General features: G+C 48.6%; 2 protein-coding genes across 10 annotated transcripts in view; one reads left to right on the forward strand and one right to left on the reverse strand.

Moving 5' to 3' along the window:
* LOC149336202 (uncharacterized) overlaps positions 1-22,673 on the reverse strand; it is a 222,140-nt gene that overhangs the window by 153,800 nt on the left and 45,667 nt on the right. Inside the window, exons 14-20 of one of the 9 annotated variants that reach the window (XR_016284232.1) lie at positions 22,096-22,339; positions 16,013-20,159; positions 14,841-15,333; positions 14,574-14,780; positions 12,461-12,756; positions 10,222-11,125; positions 1,299-8,593 (exon numbers count right to left, since the gene is read on the reverse strand). The exons of the other annotated variants lie outside the window; for them this stretch is intronic. The gene's annotated coding sequence lies outside the window, so the exon portion shown is untranslated. Of the gene's footprint in view, positions 1-1,298; positions 8,594-10,221; positions 11,126-12,460; positions 12,757-14,573; positions 14,781-14,840; positions 15,334-16,012; positions 20,160-22,095; positions 22,340-22,673 lie in introns of those variants that run through there. 9 annotated transcript variants of the gene reach the window in all.
* LOC149336204 (uncharacterized) overlaps positions 1-22,673 on the forward strand; it is a 203,799-nt gene that overhangs the window by 78,248 nt on the left and 102,878 nt on the right. The gene's annotated exons all lie outside the window — the stretch shown is intronic.

Consider the following 22,673-nt stretch of genomic DNA (forward strand, 5'->3'; position numbering starts at 1 on the left):
ACTCATTGAGGCGCGCTTGACAAGACAAGCTATGGTGTATCGGGCAACTATAAGCGGCTTGGCGTCTGTAGCATTAGTGCGTTCCAAACACTGGATAGGCAGCGCACCAACCCTGTCACTCTGGAAGGTGGCAGTTAATGGTTGACCGCGAGAGTTTGCTCATCCAACGAACGCTGCGGCCTATTGCAGCAGTGCCGCGTGTCTGCCACAACGTTGTCAGCGCTAACGCATGCAAACCAAATCTCTCTTTGATCACCCCACGCACCTATTAGCGCGATTCAGGCGTCCACTTACCAAGGGAGCCAGTTAAGCGCACTTGTTTCCTTAGTTTTAGTGCCCCGGTTCTGGCACAACGCTGTCAATGCCTCCAGACCACATGTACCAAGGTGTCCACTGTTCTAAGAGGGCCGTTAGGCACCTTCCCTCTGCTTTCCAAGCTCAAGGTCATTTGAAGGTGAAAGGCACACGGCGATCGAAGCACGAGGTCCTGTAGTCAAGCTTTCGCTTCAAAACATGCATGCACCCCTCTCAGAACGTTAGCAAAAGGAAAACCCGTGCGGAAAATATGCACAACAAACTAAAGACGACAGGTCAGTGCTGTATGTCAACGCTGCCTAGTACAGGTACAAAAAGGTATCTATAGCTGACCACAAAGGAGAATGCACGGCAGCTGCGACCGTACCAGCGATAAGTCCGGAAGAAGGAGAACAAGCAGCAATAGCATACGCCATGTGCATAAAAATCTCGCAGGAAAAGAGCGTAATAAGCGACTAAAAACTGCGATAAATAAATTCATAAAAGGAAGAGCATATTTACTGGCCACAAAACTAATTCGCAAATACCGCCCAGAAACTCGAGTCAAACAAATATGAACCCCCGCACACTCAGGCATCCCAGGAAACGAAAAGGTCGGCAACATAGCCCGGGAACTAACGATCCTGTTAGGACCTGGCGCGTTCCCAAACCACGGAGCCAGATCGGCGAGGAACCATCTGTTCACCTTTGGCAAAAAATCACAACTTTCTATAAAAGGATCAGAATGGAATATCCCCCTTCCAACCCCACGCTCACGCACTCTCAGGCAGATCCAAACGAACACATTCCCATGCCCCGCAATACTAGCCAAAATTTATTCAGATTTCTAACCACAGAGGAGCAGTGGGAGAGCGCGCTGCTCAGCGCGGACCTGTGGCAACAAAAGTTGGTCACAGAGAGAGATCTGACCAGGTCGCCGAGATCTAAGAGATCAAGGCCACCAAGCGACAGTAGCCCACCTGCGACAGAAGGGAGCCTTCCTCTTCGAAGACTCAAATAAAGTTTATTCTCTCTCTCTTCATTTGCAATAGAATTAGAGGCACGCAGGCCCCCTGGGTCTCCTTACGATCCCACTCACGGTCTCAACATTCAAGTGGTGTTGGTCCATGACGTATGCAGCACGGCTGACGGCGTTCTGCATGGCCAGGCAAGCTGACCACAGTGAGGTCTTCCAGTTCTCCCAGGTTCGGAGAGGTGGTTTCCACTTTTCGCTATTCTCATTCAAGGTGGTGCAGTGGAGATGCTGGTTCGCAAAGCTCCGAAGTTTCTTCCATGAATGTAGGAGATCCGTCATGGCTGTCGAGAGGTGCGGACGTATGTCGCATCGCCTCCGCAGTTTTTGACCATTCCAAACCGTACCAATCCACAGCGCCACCAGATTTTATTTGGAGCTGAAAGAACTCACAAGCTGCCCCACCTGGACATCAGGTTCCGAACGGTAGGACCAAATTTTGGCTCCTCATCGGACTTGGACTCTGCGATTCGGACGGCGTCTCGCCGAGCCTACCGGCAGGACATCTTCGACTACGGGAATACATGGGCCGCTAGGCCTGACAAGGCAGCGGTGGTGCGGCCTGAAATCGACCCCGCTCTGCGAACTACACATTCGATCAGACCATGGAAGGATTGCCCCAAAACTTGCCGGACGCCCAGGAGATGGATGAGGACGACCTCAACACCACTGACTCCGAGAGCCCGGTGAGCAACGCTGACGCGGCGTCCGCCACGCAGGAGCCGCCCAACCCTTACAACAACGACGCCAGCTGGGAATTGGCATTGTCCAAACGCCAGAAGAAACTCCAGAGGAAAAGCAGACGGATCGCTTCGGGGAACAATTCGACCACCCAAAGCAACCCCGGCGAAGACAACTCAACTCAACTCACCGCGACCGACGGAGGGCCAGCCGCCGCCGGCAGAAACGCCAACGGACAAGGAACAGGACACCAGCCAAGGCGCAGGCTGCCTCCGCTCCCTAAGAACGATTTCAAAATTATCATTCGACCGAAGAAAGGACTTGCTGTCAGACAGCTTCACACCCACCAGGTAGCCCGCGCTGTAGTCGCAGCGTGCAACCAACAATGCAAAGACGAAGATTTCATCATACGGCTCCGGCCAGGATCTAACATCATTATCGTAAGCACCCCACATAAATCAGCTGCCCAACTCGTGAGACGCATTACCAGCCTCACCTTTGCTGGACGCGCATTTGAGATGAACACCTACGTGGCCGCGCCGGACGATGTCCAACGTGGCGTGATACATGGAATTGATCCCGGGACGACACCGGAAGAACTCAAGGCCCATTTACGAGTGCGCACCCAAGGAGTCACCATCCTCAGCGCCCGGATGTTAGGAAAAACCAAGACGGCCGTCATCACCTTTGACGGTCCCATTGTCCCAAAATATGTTATCTACTACGGGGGCGAGACGGCATGCTACCCGTACCGCCCCACGAGACAAGTGTGTTATGTGTGTTTCCAGCAAGGCCACCGCTCCGACGTGTGCCCCACACCTAATGTGCGCGCGTGTAGCCAGTGCGGAACACAAAACCCGCCGACTGGACATTCCTGCACTCCAAAGTGCGTGATTTGTGGTGAGGCCCACCCTACCGGGTCGAAGGACTGCCGCGAACGACTCAAGAAAGTCAGAAGGCAGCAAACCAAGACCGCCCTCAGCAACGCTACAGGTGAAAACGCCAGCAACAGCGGCGGACGCGACAGCAGACGCCGCAGCCGCGGTGACCGCAGCAGACGGCCGCGGTGGTTCAGCTCGGAGGGAGAGACATCACGGAGCCGCTCGGGATCCCGCTCATCACGGCATCGCTCGCGGTCCCATTCGTTTCCCCCCCTGCCACCCCCTGCGCGGACGACTGCCGGGAACCAGCACCAGAAGAACGAAGACACCGGGTCCGCCCAGAAAAGCAGCAACAAGGTGAGCTGGAGAGCCGATGCTCCCGGGTTTGCTCCACATTCGGGTGGGACTGGTAACAAACTCAACACCAATACAAACAACGCAAACAACCGTGACCTTGAACATGGAGACGCAGAGAAAGCAGCACTTAAGCGCGAACTAGAACTTGCTCGCGTTAAACAGAATGAGTTGGAACGCCAAATAGCGGAACTCACAAAGATAGTTCAAGACCTAAAATCCAACTGCCACCCGCTGTCGAACGCTACACAAACGAACTCCTCGCTGCAGATGAGCGATGAGGAACGCTCAAACTTCAAAGCGGAAATACAACAGATGATGCAACAAATGATGCAACAAATGATGCATCAGGTACAAGGACAACTAGCAGAGCTACGGAGTGCCTTCCGCAAACAAAAACACACAGAGAACATTAAGGAAAAGGCCTACAACCGCCCTGCGTTAGCAGCTCTCGCCAGTCCATCTACATCCCAGGGAACGGGCAATTGCACAAGCTCAAGAACCTAAATCATGGCTAACACGAACCACAGCAAACAAGACATCTTAGACATATGGCAGAGGCTATCGCAAGAAACAAGGCCTCATCAAACAATTCATTCAGACGCAGCTAACACCACCTGACGTTATCGCACTTCAAGAAACGGGCGCGACACCCACTCTCACGGGATACACATGCTACGACAGCCACATGACGGGAAAGACAGCCATCTTAGTGAGCAAGGCAGTCATAGCCATCAATCACGACAGCATACCCGACACTGACATTGAGCATGTGATTGTAGAGATCGTACCGAAAAAGAAAAGGAAAGGGGGAAGTGTATTCATCGTCAACGTGTACAGCCCCCCGAAGCAAAGAAAAGCTAAATTTTTTGAACTTTTTCACGGTGTCCACAGACTAGCGAAAAACAACACGCTAATCATCTTGGGGGATTTCAACGCCATGGACAAGAGCTGGGGGTACCAAAAGGCCACCATTAAAGGCAAAACGCTAGCCGAGGTTGCAGATAACTTCAACTGCAACCTACTCACGGACCCAGAACCCCTACCAGAATTGGAAATAGCGTCAGCATCGACACCTGCCCCGACCTCACATTCGTAAGAGGACTCGGACAAACACAATGGGAGAACCTATTGGAAAATTTAGGCAGCGACCACTTCATACTCAAGACGCAAGTAACCTCAGACAGGCTGAGACGCCAGTTGGGCGCGGCAAAAATAACGGACTGGAATGCGTTCCGCGAAGCATGCGACAGCAACCTTACCGAGAATGGCATACAGTCGTTAGAGGAATGGGGAAGCAAGCTAAGGGATACGCAAGACAAGTACACCAAAACCATAAACCGAACAGCGGAAACACCCGAGGTGGACGGTCGGCTGCTCAAACTTTGGGATGCTAGGCGCAGTCTCACCAGGAGATGGAAAAAACAAAAACATAACAGGAAACTCAAGCTTAAAATCGCCGAAATTACAGCGAAAGCAGAGGAGTACGCCACACAGCTGGCAAAACAAAATTGGCAACAATTCAGCGATTCTCTTAGTGGGACGCTAAGCACGACACGGACTTGGCGTATCCTTAGAGCGCTCCTCGATCCGACTAAGACAAAAGCTGAAAACAATAAATCCATATACCGGTTCCGGTACTGACTCGGAACTCCTCGACAGATTGCGCGCCAAATGTTTTGGCAGCACAAACCCGCCGACCTATACAGGGGAGTACCGGGGAGACGATAACGCTAACCTGGACAGACCCATCACACGAGAAGAGGTCTACGCGGCCATGCGAAACACCACCAGAAATACGGCCGCGGGAGCGGATAAAATAAACAACGCACTCATCCGCAACCTCAGCGATGCGCTGGTCGCTGAACTGACAGACTTCCTCAACAAACATTGGGAAGCTGAAACTGTCCCCGAGGAGTGGAAACATGCTGAAGTGGTGATGATACCCAAGCCAGGCAAGAAACTGCAGATAGAAAACCTCAGGTCTGACCAGGTCTGACCAGGTCTGACCATGGAAGACAACGAACTGATCCCTCACAGCATGTTCGGCTTTAGAGCAAAATTATCAGCTCAAGACGTACTCCTCCAATTATATGAAGGTGTATTTCGGAACGTTCCTCGGTACGGAGAAAACGTGATAATGGCCCTAGACATCAAAGGGGCTTTTGACAATGTGAGCCACGAAGCAATCCTTACGGGCCTGGACAACCTGAACTGCGGGCGCAGGATTCACAGCTTCGTCAAAGCATTTCTCTCCAACAGAACTGCAACCATCGGTATAGGAGAACTTCGGTCCGAGAAGTTTCGAACGCCTAACAAGGGAACACCTCAAGGGTCGGTCATTTCACCCACGCTATTCAACGTGGCCATGATCGAACTGGCGAAGCAACTAAAAGAAATTGACGACATCCACCATGCCATTTATGCCGACGACATCACAATATGGACTAACACTGGCTCACTCGGCGAGAAAGAGGATAGGCTACAAGAAGCGGCTACCTGCGTTGAAAACTATGTCAAAGCAAGAGGGCTAGCATGCTCGACCGAAAAATCTGAGCTCTTGCGGGTTTGGAGAGGAAAACAGAACCGAACAGTCCCTACCAGTAAAGAACTTCGACTACAAGTTTACCTCGAAGGAGAACCGATACCAGAGAAGACACTCATACGGGTACTAGGGATGTGGATACAGTCAAATCAACGCTGTACTCACACCCTTGCGCTATTAAAGGCATCTACACTCCAAGTGGCCCGCATGATTACGCGCATCTCACACAGACGTCATGGCATGCGAGAAGAAGACACACTCAAGCTGGTCAGGAGCCTAGTGGTCAGCCGGGCGGCATACAGTCTCCCGTACTACAATCATATCAAAAGTGAAATACAACAGGCGGACGCGATTTTACGCAAAGCGTATAAAACCGCGCTTCGACTACCCCATAACACCTCAACTGAAAAGCTCTTAGCCTTGGAACTGCACAACACGTTCGAAGAATTACGGGAAGCGCAGCATGTTGCCCAAATGCGCAGACTACAGCAGACCCCCACAGGCAGAGTTCTTTTAAAGAAACTGGGCTACACCGAACAAATTCGAGAAATATTGAGAACTGAAACGATCCCCGATGAGTACCGCAGCACGCTCAGGGTTGCACCAATACCAAGAAACATGGACCCGAACCTCCACAAAGATCGAAGAGAGGCAAGGGCCGACCGCTTACAGAAAACACACGCATCCCAGGATACAACAGTGTATGTCGACGCTGCCACATATGCCATGACAAGGGGACAAGGCACCAACAACGCAGTGGCAACTGTAGTCAACTCGGAATTACACGAGGTTACCAGCGCCTCACTGCAAGACTGCACGATAGCTGAGGCTGAAGAAGCGGCCGTCGCTCTAGCGGCAGCGGAGGGCTATCGTACTGGGCGGTCACTGACAATTCTTACTGATTCACAAGCAGCCTGCCGCAACTATCTTTGCGGCAGAATCGGTCACAGAGCGCTCCGCATACTCCGCTCTGTAGACTGCAAGACGCAACAAACACATGCAAAACCACACAAGGCGATCAAACATAAGATCATCTGGGTACCGGGGCACACGGGGGTGGCAGGAAACCAAGAGGCAGACAGGATAGCTCGAGGATATACTAACTACCGAGCATCCAACGTCAACGACCTTGAGGAATCCCTGCCAGTACCTCAGGACTACTCGGCCATACTCAACAACTACAAAGGCAGCAGGATGCGGTACCCACCACCGCACAAATCTTTAAACAAAGAAGAGGCTGTCACATGGAGACAACTTCAAACGGGGTCATATCCAAATCTAAACACACTAAGTAAAATTCACCCCACACTTTACGCACACAATTGTCCGTGGTGCCATGAAAAACCTACACTGTATCACATCACATGGGCATGTCAAAAAGTCGACATCGTCCCAGTTATACAAAACCCAAGTGTGGAGCAATGGGAGGGTCTGCTCTCCAGCGACTGCCGCGATGACCAGATCGGTTTGATACGGCGAGCTCAGCTGACGGCAGCATCCAGCGGAGCCCTGGAATAGGGGCAACCGACCGTTGCGGATGGACTCATCTGACCACATAAAAAAAAAAAAACACTTGTGCTAGAGCCAAATAAAGTTATCCTATCCTATCCTATCCATGAATGTACACTGTGGGGTTTTCCGTGGCACAACGAGGTAGTCGTCCAACTGGCTGCGTGTCCTTGTGTCGATGAATCAGGGCATGTATGATCGTGACGGCTGGAATGTAGTGTAGTCATCATAGCAGCTATAACTGTGGCAGTGACTGAACGGTTGCGGCGTTCGTCCGTGTGCGTGTATTCATTGTCTGAATGCAATTCTCGCGCTGAAGTTACGTATGAAGTTTCGGCGAACATTTCGGCGGCTGACATTTGGTCCCCTGTGTTCCTGACTGTATGTGTCAGGCAGTTGTCGCCATTGCGGTGTGTGACAGCCACCAAGAAGAGCTGGAGTTGTGTCGCCTGTGCGAATGTGTGGAAAAGGCGTCGTTCGCCCAAGCATGAAGAACAATGAGGATGCCGCTATTAATCTCGCTCATAAAAACCTGGTCGCCATGTACTGACTGCATGTACCGACGCCATGTGACATGATACATAAGCATATCAACAGCCGGACTGATGGCGTTGTGAGTGTAATCATCAATGGTGCTGAAAATAATGTGGCTGTGATTGTACGGGCTGTGTGGCGTGGTGTGCGGTGATTAGTGTCGTTAGTTGGCTATTGAGTCGAGTTGCGAATGTGGTGCAGGTGCTTAGGCTAGTGTTTGTTCAATTTTTGTTGCAATAATTGTCAATCTTCATGTCTTCGGCTAGGGCTGACGTGTGGGTGATAGCCGTGGCTTGTCTCTTGTTAGTGCAGTCATCATAGAATCTGTAACCAATCAATGTGGCTGTTATCATACGGGTTGTGTACCTTCGCTTCAAGAGCGTTGTATTATGTCCAGTGGCAAATTCTACGCAGGTGCGCAGGCATGCGTATACGTAATGGTTCCTGTCGTCGTTGTTTGAGTACTTCCTTGCTTAGGGCTAATATATACGTGAGAGCAGCAGCGTGCCTTGTGTTGCTAGTGTAGTGGTCGTGACAGCTGAAATCAATGTGGCTGCGAATGTACGGGCCGTATGCCTTGGTGGCTCTGTCGCTGGTGTGTCAACTCTGAGCAGGAAGCGCCGGCAGTCACCATGTCCCCGCTCGCAGCACGGCTCCAACGATACGGGTGGTAGTGACTGGTTAGGTGCCCGGAGCGATGGATCCCACGAGGCCATCTTTCCAGAACGCATCTTTAGCTTGCGAAGAACCAGGCCGGAGACCCTGCAACGAACCGGAGCCGTTAATAGGGGCTGTCAATGCTGCACGAGGGCGGTTCTAATTACCCGCCGTGTTTTAACACGTGGTGTGCAGGTTTGTTAATGCAGAGTGCGAATCATTTGCTGAGATTAGTTATGCAGGTTTATAAAGAGCGCTTTTAGGAAGAAGTAACTGATATTTCTGTAAATCCTGTAACCAGACATTCTGTGAAAGTTTTTGGGTGAGTATGCTTTTTGCCCTGAAAGATGCCATCGGCCTAGTAATCATGTACTAGTAAAATGCGCTCTAAACGCAAATGTGCCTCGTTAATAATTAATTACAATTTTCTACCGGCAAACGCTTTTCCACCGGTAACGTGAAGTGCACCCGGCCGACTGGCCAACAGGAACCACCCTAATCCTGGTGATTTCGGCATGGCCGGAAAGCACTGGATGTTCTGCAATGAACAACTGGTTTCGGTGACGTTGCAATAATTTCAGGTGGTGCAGTGTTTAAAGGGGCCCAGAAACACAATCTTAGTTAACTGTTTTGCCTGTTGATTGCATACAGTGAGTTATAATGGTGCTATTAGCGTCGGTAACACCGCGTATATTCCGTTTTTTAATATTTTAATGTCCCCCCAAAAACAACTTCATGGCTCTGATGGTGTCGCCACACAGTGGCGCGTTTTTAGCAGCGGATATGACATCACCTGGCGCGAGCTTGATGACCGGACAAACAGTAAATATACTGCAAATTGTGTGAATAAATAGAGAAACATTTTGTCACCTGTCTGCGTTTTATATTATATCAACAAAGACAATTTGTTTGTCTTAGATAAAAGCCCTGCAAGGCAAGTAAAATAAAAATACACCACCAGGGGCGCTCTGGCATGGAAACAACGTTGCCAGTCTCACAGAGAGCAGGCAACCATGGAGTACAAACTTCCGCGACGTGCTCTGGCTGGCTGTTTTGACTGGTTGCGCCACGTGCCGTCATTGGGAGAGCGAAATAGGAGTGGGAAGCCCCGCCAAAATCGAGTTGAGGGCAGCGTTTTGTTTGCTTGTATTTTGAAATTTCTTCACTGAATAACTCCCGTTCCTGTGCATCGATTCCTGTAATTCTTTTTAAGTCAGCATCTGTGTGACAAAGAACCCACCTCAAGTATAGCCGGTATTCCCCCAGGCAGTGTTTCGCAGCCCCTTTAAGGCGCTCGGCTCCTGACCCGAAAGCCGTGACTTCGATCTCGACCGTGGTGGTCGAATTTCGATTGAGACGAAATTTTAAACGCCCGTCTACTGTCGATGTCAGGGCACGTTAAAGGACCCCAGGTGGTCCGAATTGCCGGAGCCCTTCACTAAGGCGTCCCTCATCATCTGAGTTGCTTTGGTACGTTAAACACCATTAACCAACCAACATATTTTAGTGAATATTGTATAGAACATAACAAACGCTCATGACGATCGACGTACCTAAATGTGGTTAAGTGTTAGAAATTACAGCCGAAGAGTATCTGACGACCACACTAATCCATCGTAATGCCGATTTCTAGCATTTGCTTCATCTAAAATTACCGAAATCGTTTGTCTGCGGGCTAAATAGGGCTTTAGCTTGAGCGCTTATGGAGCTAGCGAGACTGCCAACCAACTCACCCTGCTGTACGTGAATTTCATCAGGACTAGAATTCCAGGATGCAGCGAAGCGCTGTCACTGCCGCAGCGGTGATCGTCCACAGAGCAAAACGTTGTCGCTGCCGTACTGGTAGAGGTCAGTGATGCTCGCGTGCCACAGGTCGCCAGTATCCCCACAGCATTCCAACAGTAGTCGTGTTGGCGGTCGTGTTGGTGTCAGTGACTGCCGGTAGTGCCATTGGCGTTCAAGTATCTACTGAGTTCGTTGTATTATGTGCTGTCCCAGTTTCTGCAAAATATGGGTTTGGTGTTGCTGGGTGTCATGTTTTTAATCTTTACAGGTCGCCCGAGCCAGACTGCAGTTAGTGCTGCAGTATTCTTGTGTCGTGATAGTGTTTGCATGTAATAATATAAATTGTTTCTGCAGTGTCAGGTCGGTGCGTTTTGCTGCCTGTTTTCTTCGTCGATGTATTTGTGTTCGCTGGTGTTTTTCATTTGGTGGTTGCGGGGTGGTAGAATTAAGGGTCGTGGTTATGTTCGTGAATATGGCGTCATAGTCTGTGTCTTAGTCGTCGTTGTTGTCTCTCCTTGAATGGTGGCTTCATTCTTACTGCACTGGGGCCTCTCTCATGTTTTTGTTCTGGCTGTGCTTGTTGTGTTGCGTTCGCTGAGTTTGTTGCAGTAGGGTATGGTGTCGCTGTGTAATACTGGCAAGATAGGGACGCCGCCAGCATGAAAAACAGCACAACCGCAAGAAGCTGCTGGGACACGCCGATTGCTGGCACCATGAAGAACAAGAGGAGTGTCGCTGCGGGCGCTGAATGTGGCTTTCTGTGGCAGGAAGACTGCCTTAATCCTGCAGACGCCATGGAGTGGCTTTGACCAAGAGGCTCCGCTTGTGAGCTGCGCTCAGCGTCTTCACTGCCTGCGGAAATAAAAGACAGAGGCTTTCTAAATGTTGAACACTGACAGAATCTAAAAAGTTCCAGTTACAAGCTTCCCGGCCGCACTTCGACAATCCACAACTAACGGCGATGAGCTTTTGCTGACACATATCGAACACGAAAACGCGCAGCTCAGAATCCTGCGTAAAGCTGGTCCTCCCTTATCCAGTGGCTTTATTCAGACCTCCTTTATTTATTTAACCATACTGCAGGCCAATGCCTTGGCCCTAGCAGGAGGGGCATTTTACAAAGAGTGGAAACTAAAAAGGCTACACAAACAAAAGAAAAAAGCCCAGAAATTCAACACTAGTAAGTCTGGCAACAAATGAATGCGTACTAGAATGCGTATGGTATGCGTATGCGTATTGGTACTAGAATGCGTATGGTGCCAGAATTCACAAATATGTCCGCAACGAGTATTTTTTTAGTTTATGAGAGTTTAACGTCCCAAAGCGCGGCAGGCTATGAGGGACACCGTAATGAGATCTCCGGTGAGATCGCTCCGGAAATTTTGGACCACATGAGGTTTTTTAACCTCCACTGGCATCACACCGTACACTGGCATCACACAGTACACTGGCCTCTAGAATTTCGCCCCCATCGACATTCGGCCGCCGCGCCCAGGATCGAACCCGCGTCTTTGGGGTCAGCAGCCGAGTGCCATAGCCACTGAGCCACCGCAGCAGCTTATATCTTGACTGCACCGCGGAGCCATTTCAGGGAGTTGAAGTTGTTTCTTGAAAGACCCAGCAGCGAATCAGTTTTTGTCATGTCTTTCGAGTATATCTCGCAGAAATTCAGTTATACGACGGTGGTGCTCCAGCACCTTCAAGTGACTATTCACGTGTGTGATCGGGTTTTAATAGCTCTAAATAGAAATAGCACGCCGTTCTGAAGGCTGGAAGTAGTTTGCTCTCTTAACGATTTACCTACATCGACATGTGCCGGGCTGCATGACTAATGAGCCTACGTTAGCGTGCAAGAAAGCATATCCGAAGAGATACAGTTCCACGTTTCAGCTGAAGATCTAATACTGCGCGTTTATGATTATTCTATTGTCCTGCCCTTGAATTAATAAAGCACCGCAAAGAACGACGCGACACCTTGTGCTAGCACTGTCACCTTTTGTAGCGAGAACAAGTGCCGTGACTTTATCGAAGTACCTTTTTTAACTTTCTTTTCTTCAATTTTAAGCAGCGCTAACTTTTAAGACGAATAATTAGAGGACATGACGTATTAAAAGTTAGCGCTGCTTAAACTTGAATAAAACAAAATGCGTAACCAATTAGCCCCGGAACGTGTTTGACTAAGCATACCTTTTTTAAGCGCTTGTGAAACAGGCCGGCTCTGTTTCTACAACCCATCCAGCCTTGTCTGGTGGAATTGGAGAAAAGGGCAGTGTGCTGGACGCCACCGGCATGAGAAATGGCACCAGCTCCGCTACACGCAGTCGACTTCTGCCAGCATGAAGAACAGGAGGAGCGCCGCTGTAGGACGATGGAGGACTGTCTTGCTTCCACCTTTAACATATGTCCATCTGTCCAGGTAATTAGACAGCCTGCACTGATCGACAGTTGTGGGTACCTCAGCAGCGTTCAGTGTGTGAGGAGACCTGCAGGAAAGCAACATTGCACTTTTCTGAGTAGTCTACGCTTACCATCTGCCACCGTTCTCACTCAGTCCCACAGATATTACTGGTCTTAGCTCAATGAAACCAAAGAATCGTTCTCACCCAGTCCTACAGATGTTCCTGGTCATAGTTCAATGGAAGCAAAGAAACTAAAGGTGATCATGTTCTTTCTGTTAAAATGACAGGTAATTTACATGAACAGAAGGCAAATTCAGAAGGCACTGAAAAAACAGATTTGTTGGAGGTTAATTACGAGCGGCTCCGGCTGCTGGTTGGTTTAGGTTGGTTTATGGGGTTTAACGTCCCAAAGCATCTAAGGCTATGAGAGACGCCGTAGTGGGGGGCTCCGGAAATTTCGACCACCTGGGGTTCTTTAACGTGCACTGACATCGCACGATAACAACCGGACTCACGAAAGGAAGAAGCGAACATATCACACTAGTTCATTGTCCGACAATAAGCACAGGAGCTGCCAAGTCTCTGTGAAAGCTGCGTAAAGACTGACCGCAATCGAATACGCAACAATTTTTCCCCGTAAAAGGAGCCTCTTCAAGGCAATGACCTCGGCTGCTTCTCATAACCTTGCTCGTGTGACCAAACGGAGTGGTGTATGAGGGGATAACCCGTTCTCTCTATTGTCGGGCAGAGACCCCTCTCTCTCCTGTGGCGCCGCTCCCTGTTTTGTCACGCCAGCAGGGTCCTGAGAATCTGCTGACGCCATTAGCTAGAAGGGGGTCCTTCCATGCGGAAAAGCCGCTGCGTTCTTGAGTTGTATCAGGCTATACGCAAAACTCAAAGCAAGCGTGACATATCTACTGGTTGTGAATTCCGCCTGATGTAACGTATAGGCAGGCAGAGCGGCGCTAGCTCTCACTGACAACCGTCCTAAAAATTAACCGTATTCACTTGTTAACATGTCACGGCGATGCTTGGCATTATATGACACTCCGAAAATTAGATGGTAAATTACAGGCTGTTTGCCGAATTTAACTCGGTACTATTGTACTTTGGCTCAGCTGCTTGTGGTCAAGTAGGACATGCGCTAGTATAACTGCTATGTCGGACGGTCTTAAAGAGCTGCCAATTTAATTACAGCTGTTTATTCGAACCGCAGTAGAAAACGTGAGTACGCAGGGTGGGACTTTATATTTGCTAGTGAGATCGAAATTCTTTGATTATTGAAATCCTTCCTGTTGTCTTTCAAGTGAGCCCTCTTGTCCCACCACACTTAAAAAAGATTACAAAAAAAACAATTCTGCGCTTGTCATCGAACCGATGTTTCACGAAAGAAAAGGTCACACGTCACAGCCATCGTTCGGTTGATGAAACCAAAACAGCGTAAAGAAGAAATTCAGTCAAATTATTTAGCGGTCATGGGCGAATGTATCACTGGTTGCTTCGTCTATACCAGTGTCTATGTAGCGTGCCATTTGGAAGTAAATGCACAATCAAAATTTTGGTGTCCATAGTAGTCCTTTAAGGGCTGTGATAAGACACTTTTTGGAGTCTTGCCCATTAAGGTGTGCCACTACTTGTACCCTAGCTCAGCTATTTCCAACTTTTTGTGTCAAGTGGAGTGACTGCCATGTTGATAGCAGTGGTTGTACTTGTAGCTGTACGCTGTGGCTTCTGTTGTGCAACATGGCGTTCGTTAACAGTTGTACTCATGCTTCTATTATGACGTGGTTGTGGGTACGCATTCGATAAAACTTGCGTCAGCATTTACTCCTGTGCTCTTTGCCGCCACGCATTGTTTGTGACGCTTTCGCGTGTTTCAGAATTCCAGTTTAAGATCTTACCTGTCATGGGGCCCTCTGAATGAATGGCCAGGAAGTGCACTTTACTGCAACCAAGAACAGGAGAAGTGCCGCTTCAGGTAACCAGGATTAGGTGCTGCGGGTATCCAGGAGCATGGGCCAGATGGCTGTCTGTCCGCACCTGCCTATACAGGTCACGGCATAGGTCATCCCGACTTGGCAGCAAGGAAGTCCTAAGATTGTGGTAGTCTGCAAAAAAACACGTTCTGACCTTTTGATCTACGGTAAACAAGAGGCGTACTAACTCACATTTTGCATGTGAATCTTCTGTCGTCTGGAACGTCGCAGGCAGTGATGGATCCTCGTCAGCGCCACAGCAGCGATCCTTTGCCGCAGTCAACAGCACTGTCTTCGCTGCACTGGCTCTGTGTTTCGTGTGCCGCAGGTCACCGTTGCCGTTGAGCCATCGGGCTTAGTCGTGCAGTTCTTGTAATGGCGGCGGTCGTCGTACGAGATGAAGTCTTGGCTGTTAACACGCAGTTTGTATTGCTTGTCGAGTCGTTACATGGACTTCGAGGTAGACGTCGATTGTCACCAGCATGAACAGGAAAAGTGCCGCTGTGGTCACCAAAGAAGTCTCTTTGATGCTAAGTTGGAATGTCTCATTCGAAGTGACTGCTGGGTTAAACTTGTAAACACAGGAGGTTCGCGGTGCATTTCACAAACTTTCATTGTCTCGGCGCACACACTCCACTGCAGACGTCGCCACCAGTAGATTGATGAGTGTTTTGTGCCGGACGCCCTGCAAAAAAATCCGCAACGCCGAAAATCGGCGCGTGTGTTTATGAAGGCATGATAGTATTTCGCCCTGACACGTAAATGATACGTAAAAATAGTGATGACACTGTTCACAGGCTGGCAACTTGAATTTCACTTGCGACGTACGGGTAGACGGAGAGAGGATCGTCAACAAAAGGCAGTTCCTGAAATTATCATAGTTACTTTTCCTTAACGCAGGAGGATCATATGTTTGTCACATCATCGCACCATGTTTTCATAGACCGTTAATGTAAACTTCCCATGCTTCCAGAACTGATACTGATCCTATTTTAGTGCAGTTGCATACATTATGAATACAGCCTTGTTGCTCAAGTGGATAAGTCGTGCATTCTAAAACGTTTTATGGAGTAGACACTGCATGGAACTGCAGCTATCGTTCTGACATGTAACCCAGAGCCACGATTAAGGTTTTTAATTTTTTTTTAAAAGCAACCATGGCTGTCATTTTATTTTGCATAGAAAAATTTGTTTCCTGAATCACTTCGAGTTTTATTGGTTTCAAAGCTTAAATATATGTTGTGAAAGCTCCAGGTAACAGATACGTTATGTTATATGGGCCGTCGGAAAGGCTTGAACTTATTCATTTGCTGGGGCATTTAGCTTCTGTTCTGCGCCTTTAGGAGAACGCATGCCGTACTCACTTTCGCTGTGGCTCGTCTGTCGCCGTCAGCATCGGTCTCCGAGATGATCACAATGGGAGAGACGATGAGTGAAGACTCTTGAACATAGCGCTTCCACACCAGACTTTCCGCCTTGCGCTCTTCGTGGCCCCTGGTTTTTGAATTTGTCCGAACGCCCGAATAACTGCAGCTTCATCTTGGCTGTAGAGATTGGCGTAGGGCTGTTGTTGCGTGTTGCCTGATGTTCGTGTGCGTTGTACCACCTCCAGGGCTGTGTTGTTGGTACAGGTTGTCCACATCCTAAGGCTCGCTAGCGTACGACACTTGATCATGGTCGTGATTATGCTGCGAGTAAGAAGGTGACCTCGTCTTGCGTAGTTCGTGTTTCATTTAGCTATAGTATTTCCGGGTAATCTCTCTGGGTGTATCGCTCACGGCAACTGTCTTTTGCATGAAGAGCAGGATTAATGACAGATGTGTTTGTGGGGCGGATGGTCGCGGCAGGCATGAAGTTACCTCAGGCACAATCCTCACGTTCGGTTCAGAGACCGCCTCAAGAGCAAGGACAAAGAAACGTCGCTAGTAAGCGCCCCTAAATAGACACCGAATTGCAGAGCTCAGGCAAGGGCAGCGTTGCGAGTAGCGATAAGGTTTAACGGACGGATCAGTGGCTTATATCCAACGTAAATTTTTTCACCGCCGAAAATGTTTTTGTGGGTTGTAAGCAGGGACCATCACGCAAGTATCCTGAATACCCTGAATTCGTTACAAGCGGTTTTCATTTACTCTCCCTACCGATATAGTTCGTGCTTTCTGAACTCTCTTTGATAGAGTTCTACGTGAATACATTCTAAATGAGCAATATTTCGTCCAAATGCATACCATACTTGTTTGGTCCTTGCAAAATGCGAGATTTAACGTACTAAAGAAACACATGGCCTACAAAAAACGGTCCCTTTAGATTCAAACAAGAATAATGCGTCTTGCAGAAGAAACAAATACAACTGTCTCAAAAGGCAAATGAAGAAAGTAAAAAAATTTCGTCCTTCACAGTTTGTATATTTACTCTAACCTGACCTGCAGCAAGCAGTTTACACATTTCAGTTACCTTATAAATGTATTGCTACAATTGATATTTATTATACCTCTTATCCGCCGCAAGTTAGAAAGCAGGATAATTATGATATAATATTCTAAGAGCACTTGCTGCTGGGCTAGTTGGTTTTGGTTCATAATGAAATAGTTTTTAGGCGCAAAAAACAGACGAGACACATAGGAAAGAAGGCGCTTCGTCCTGTTACTTTCCTATGTGTCTCTCTTTTTTTTTCGCTTAAAAACTATTGCAGTATGATAAAATATTCAGTGTTTGGCATTCCAAACCAGCACATTGACAATGAAGCATCATAGTTGGTTTTGGTTTTATGGGGTTTAACGTCCCAAAGCGACTGAGGCTATGAGAGACGCCGTAGTGAAGGGCTCCGGAAATTTCGACCACCTGGGGTTCTTTAACGTGCACTGACATCGCACAGTACACGGGCCTCTAGAATTTCTCCTCCAAAGAAATTCCAGCCGCCGCGGCCGGGATCGAACCCGCGTCTTTCGGGTCAGCAGCCGAGCACCATAGCCACTGAGCCACCGCGGCGGCTGAAGCATCATAGTGGATAGCTGTATCAATAAAAATTTTAACCCTATTCAGCTGCCTCGAACTGTACTCATCATAGGAAATTGTAACAAAAATGCCAATGACTTCACAAACTCCTCCAGCCCGATGTTGCACTGCTCCACAGGCAAACACCAGTTGGTCTGCACTTGCGTAGGTTGTAATTTTGACGCTAGAGGGCGTTGCCTATAAAAAGCATTTCTTGCCTTTAGCGAATATTTTAAGCCTGACAACAGTCATTTTCGCCAAAAATAAAAAAACTGGTGATTTTGTTACGTTCGTCGGAAATTTTGCGATGGACGATTCACGAGCGCTGACATCACACGCAGATGGGCGTTTTTGCATTCTATCTCCAACAAAGGCGATTCCAACGCCAAGCTTTCGATCCTGCAGCCTTAGCCCACCAGCCGATATCTAGAGCAACTATTTCATAGTGGCGGAACTAAAAATTTAGGCTTTGCTCGTTGCTTACAAATTGCAATCACTGTAGCTAACATTTTCCTATAACAAATCACATTGAACGGCTGTTAACGCCTATCTACTTTTTGGTCGGCTATCTTCTAGCCCTAGCTAAACAGTTACCATGTAATGGTTCCTAGCAACATGAGCGTCTTTCAAGCTCTAGACCTTTTGCAAGATGAAGGTACCACGGATGCATCCTCAAAAGTTGTAACGAGGTTCAATAAAGATTCCTTCCTTTCTAATGGCACCTAATCTTTAGCATACAGTCTTAAGGAGACGCATACGCTACTTTCATGTTTCTTCGTGAAAAGGTTGCGTTTTCTGGTGTATGGGTTGTGTGCACGCCTCGCAATCTGGAGGTCCATGGTTCAATTCTCCTTATCTTCAGAAGTAGTTGTTTCTAATTTGCTGTCGACGATACTATCTTATGGTCTGCTGACGTCATGAGAGAGCATGGTGACGTCATTCAAGGATTACACGCCATATTCACGGCAGCAGAGTGCGGCTTTAGCGCTAATGGGACATATAAAGCTTTCGCATCAGAAGACAAGCGAGTAGCGTAGTGCCTGCTCCGGGAGAACAGCCTCTCTGATGTATTTTTGTCTGACAGCATGTTAAACTGGTTATGCGGTTACGGGCGTAGTCATGCAGGTTACGATGGATATAGCTGTTAGTGCACGGGTTGTATATCTTGCTGGGTGCCTAGCGGCTGATGTTTTGCGCAGTGAGGATGCTGGGAGTGGTGCCATTAATTGTGTAGTGAATGGGCTGTAGGTCTGTTTTCTGGAATGGTGTGTCGTTACTCGTGTAGTGAAGGCGCTGTAGGTCTGTTAGTGTTCATTGGAGGTGTTTGTCCTTCGGAGCTGGCGCTGTGAGCTTGTGGGTGTCATTTAGGCGTCACAGAAGGCCAGTTCAGCCCATGGCTCTTGGCAACAGGAACAGAAGTGATGTTGCATGGGCGAATGGGTTGAAAAGGCGTTCGCCCGAGCATGAAGAACAAAAGGAGTGCCGACAAGACCGCCACGAACAGGAAATCCTATAGCTGCTGTGTAGCCAGGCGTGGAACTCAGCTTGCTTCAAGTACAAAGTTAGCAAAGTTAGCAAGCCACAGTGGCAAATTCAATAACCTAGTGGTCTCTACAAGTTAGGCAGTATTTTCACTGGGACCTGACTTGTAAGAAGCATTTTACACATTTCAGTTACAGCACCTAAGCACAGCTAGTTAGGAATCAGGATAATTATAATATTCGACGTTTAGCGTTCCAAAGCAGCACATCGGCTATGAGGCGTCGCAGTGGATAGCTCGGTCAATATTTTAGCCCTTTATTCACCTGCCCCGAACTGTACTCGTCATAAGAAATTGTTACAAAAGCGCTGATGACTGACTACTAGTCAAACTCTTCCAGCCTGACAGTCATTTTCGCCTGCTGCGGAAGAACAGCCTCCCCTGCCACAGTTCTGCCTGACAGGATGGATGTTAACCTTGTAGTATGGTTACGGGTGTAGCCTCTCGCCACTTACGAAGGATATAGCTGTCACTGCACGGGTTGTGTATCTAGGTGGGTGTCTAGCGGCCGACGTTTTGAGCAGTAGTGCAGCTGGGATGGTGACTTTGTGTAGTGTATGGGCTGTAAGGTCTGTTTTTCGGGAATGGTGTCGTTACTCGTGTAGTGAATGGGCTGTAGATCTGTTGGTGTTCTTTGGAGACGTTTGTCCTTCGGAGCTGGCGCTGTGAGTGGTGTCGTTAGGCGCCTCTATGGGGAACGCCGGTGGATGGCGCTCGGCAACAGGAACTGTAATGGTGCCGCTCGGGCGAATGTGTTGAAAAGGCGTTTGCCCGAGCATGAAGAACAAAAGGAGTGCCGACAAGATCCCCACGCACAGGAAATCACGTGGCCGCCGGCATGTGAGCTTGGCTCCTCAGATATGGAGATCGTAGTACATCTGTGTGAAGCAATGCGTCGGAGGCACACGCACAGACGGCGCCGACGAGGCAGCCTTCGAACCCTGACGAGAAGAGGTAGGCCCGGTGGTTTCTAGGACGACCTGCAACAAATAGAGGAGGGGGGGGGGGGGGGGCTGTTTAGAAATAATGTAGCTTAGTTAGGACGAATACAGTCCCTATCCTGTACCGTTCTCAGTGCATTCCACAAAAGCCTTCATCGCAGATCTAAATGGCTTGCACTTCAAAGTAACTGTGGAGAAAAATCTTTTTGAAAAAGCATAAGAGAAGTATTTCCTCCTAAGTCCCTTCGTCGGTTCTTTTTAAACTCATGTCAAGGGACTTCCTTGCATCCACAGAAATTTACGATATTCCGTTTGCTCTGGCATATAGGAGAACAAAAATTTTAGGATGGGCACACAAGGCGCTGCCCATCAAGGATCCCGCAGAAAGCAGTGGAATGAATTGCTTCAAAGTGCAGGAAGCCTTACATTTGCAGTAATAAATGCTGCTTTCAGAACGTACTTCTCTAGTCACGCGTCGACAACTGATCATGAAGTTCACAGGCTTGGCCCGAAAATCGAGTATTTCTTGGGTGTGCTTCAGCCTTCCTCTCTCCAACGAACTGCCTGCCTGGTCCGCGGGTGGCCATCGTGTAAAGCCTACTTCCGCGCTCACGTGCAGGCCATTTGGAATGCAATGAACAGCCGCGGACAGAATTTTCTGAGGGAATTTATGTCTGCTTACGTAGAGGAATGCGAAAACATGTGTTTTGAGGAAAGGAAAGGGCGCAGTAGCTCGCAGTTCTCGACATCTCGGTGAACAATTCAACTGAGGGTGCATATGTCATCTCTCCGAACCCTTGTCTCAGCCTAGCGCCCAACCGAACTCTAAGGAAAACGTAGTCTTAGAAAGCAGGCACATTCGAACCCATTTCGCATGCTTAACTCCATCTTTACTAAAACGTAAGCTGTATGGAAAGAGAAACGTTATGACACCGCATGGAACGCTGAACGACGAACACTTGGTCAGTTTTTTGGAGAATGTTTTGGCGACTACTGCCGCCACATTGAGATCAAGCAGTGATGACATCGCTGCGATTTGGCCGCATCTGTGATATCTCATGCTCAAACCAGCGTCGTCGCTTCGGGGACACGGTTTTGCGCCGCGAAACTCTTTCCATTATCTGTTATCTCTCCTGTTCGCACGTTGCAGCGATTGTGGCTCAGCTCGAGTGTGACGTCATCACTCTCTAAATTTTGCGTCATACATTCGCGTCATGTCACACGCCGGTGACGCTGGTTCAATTTTCATCTGGAATTCAATTTTCTTTTCTTACTTTTTTTTATATTTCCACTTTACGTGCGGTGTAGTTCAGCCAACCTTCATGACGTCATGCTACATGAGATAATGGCAGAGATGCCTTAAGCCTTAATCCCATTTTCTCTTTCGTTTCATGCTTACCGCTTCTTGAGTTCTGGGATCGGATGAGAATGTCAACGAGAACAGAATGTCAACCTCCTAACCGAGTCGAACCGTGAGAACCCAAGCACTCATTAAGAGCTAGCAAACGGCCGCAGTGTCGCTCTAGGATTCCCAGCCAACTGAACCATGTTGCAGAAGCTACGGCTTCATCCTGCTATGCAGTTATGCATTGCTCCAACCGTCTTGCAGCGCGCGATGCCTACCTGCGCATCCGCCCACCCCCTTAGGGTCCAGATCTACTGATGAGTAAGAAATGTTATTTCACTGGTCCGATCGCGAACAAAGGCAAAATCAGGAAACATGAATCCTAACGCCTTGGTCACCACTTCTAACACGTTCACTCGGGTTTCGCCAGCCACCATTTCTTATTTCCCCTCTGACTGGAGAGTCAGGCTTTGTGTCAAAGCTCTCGGGCATCTATTGTGCCGATGCTACCACTGCCATCATTTATGAGGACCTCCGATTTGGGTTTCCGTAAGGCTTTCCAAGATATACTCATTAACAAGGACAATACGCTTAACAGCTTCAAGTGCGAGAGGGTGTCAGTGCGCTCACCAGAAGAAATGTGGCGATACCGGAGGCAACAGTCGGAAGTCTGTTTCCAAGAGCTGTGTCACTGGAGCCACGGGATGTTCAGCGTTGGCCCCGATCGACAACAGTTGTGGCGGCTTCTATGCAGAATGGTGCGTACCCGGTCATCACACTGTCTCCATGACTGTAGGTGGTCACACTTCGTCTCCGGTGCCTCCGGAACAAAAGGAAAGCTATTTTCGAACCGTCTTCTATGCTGTTTCCTGGCCTGTCAGAGAAAAAAAGGTGAAGCGCTAAGAGCGATCATCGTGCAATTGTGGTAGAAATAATTTTAACCCTCAGAGGTGAACACAGGGGCAAGGATGTGAGAGCGAGTGCTGTATATAAAAGATCGAATTACATCAGGTTGTGAAGCCGACTATTTTACCAACAGTAAACATGAAGACTGAATCCTTCATGGCCTACGATACGTTTTTCGTTTGTAAAAGTCATATTCTCTGTTCCTATGACAGTGAACGGCACTCAAAGCAAGGGAGTTACTTCTGAGTCAATAAACGACCGAACCTTCAGAAAAGCTTCGAGTTATGTTTAATCTATAAAGG

Source organism: Amblyomma mixtum, chromosome 7 (genome assembly GCF_055824585.1).
Source record: "Amblyomma mixtum isolate Tamu chromosome 7, ASM5582458v1, whole genome shotgun sequence".
In the NCBI taxonomy this organism is placed as follows: Eukaryota; Metazoa; Arthropoda; class Arachnida; order Ixodida; family Ixodidae; genus Amblyomma; species Amblyomma mixtum.